We start from the raw sequence: 373 nt of genomic DNA, 5'->3' as shown, positions 1-373 counted from the left end.
AGATGTCCATCAGCAGATGAATGGATAAGAAAGCTGTGGTACATATACACAATGGAGTATTACTCAGCCATTAAAAAGAATACATTTGAATCAGTTCTAATGAGGTGGATGAAACTGGAGCCTATTATACAGAGTGAAGTAGGCCAGAAAGAAAAACACCAAAACAGTATACTAATGCATATATATGGAATTTAGAAAAATGGTAATGATAACCCTGTATGCGAGACAGCAAAAGAGACACAGATGTATAGAAGAGTCTTTTGGACTCTGTGGGAGAGGGAGAGGGTGGGATGATTTGGGAGAATGGCATTGAAACATGTATAATATCATATAAAGAAACGAATCACCAGTCCAGGTTCGATGCAGGATACGG

This window comes from Bison bison, unplaced genomic scaffold (assembly GCF_000754665.1).
Source record: "Bison bison bison isolate TAMUID 2011002044 unplaced genomic scaffold, Bison_UMD1.0 scf7180017852563, whole genome shotgun sequence".
NCBI classification, from domain to species: Eukaryota; Metazoa; Chordata; class Mammalia; order Artiodactyla; family Bovidae; genus Bison; species Bison bison.
The sequence above is the reverse complement of the archived record's forward strand: the minus strand, read 5'-3'. Positions refer to the sequence as shown.